A 631-nucleotide genomic window follows, 5' to 3' on the forward strand; every position below is an offset into this window, starting at 1 on the left:
CTGGCAGTGTCCCCGTCCCCTATCCCCTGGCAGTGTCCCCGTCCCCTCATCCCCTGGCAGTGTCCCCCGTCCCCTCATCCCCTGGCAGTGTCCCCTGTCCCCTCATCCCCTGGCAGTGTGCTGTCCGCAGTCCCTGTCCCCCTCGCTCTCCAAGTGCGGCCCGCTCCGGTTATCCCGGGACGTGGAGCATCCGCTTCCGCCCTGGCCTCCAGCCCTCGCTGCTGCCAGGACACTGTCCCACCAGCTCCGCAGGGCCCGGCTGGGGGAGGAGGGGCCCACGGGGACCCAGGACCTGGCCCCTCCGCTGCCCGCTGCCCTGGTCCAGGCCAGGATGCTGCCTGGTGCCCAGCAAACTGGCCGCAGGTTTAAATACCCACAGTAAACGTCACGTGACAGGAAACAGCCATTTTGTCACTATTAGAGGGCCATGTGACATGGCGCTGAGCGTGGTCTAGCTGCTGTGAGGGGACTTAGCGGACGATGTCATAAAGAAATGCGTGTTTGCAGCTTATCTGCTGGAATGATTTATGATTTAATCTTTATGATTTAATCTGTCCGGTTTACTGACACCGACACCTGTGGCTTTGGGCGTGGCCACAGGACCCTGGGGGCGGGGGGGGCTGGCCCTGGG

General features: G+C 63.1%; 1 protein-coding gene across 1 annotated transcript in view; it reads left to right on the forward strand.

The window, feature by feature from the left end:
• The window catches only part of CUNH7orf57 (chromosome unknown C7orf57 homolog), a 9,540-nt gene that overhangs the window by 2,897 nt on the left and 6,012 nt on the right, over positions 1-631 (forward strand). The window lies entirely within an intron of this gene.

Source organism: Pteropus alecto, unplaced genomic scaffold (assembly GCF_000325575.1).
Source record: "Pteropus alecto unplaced genomic scaffold, ASM32557v1 scaffold214, whole genome shotgun sequence".
NCBI classification, from domain to species: Eukaryota; Metazoa; Chordata; class Mammalia; order Chiroptera; family Pteropodidae; genus Pteropus; species Pteropus alecto.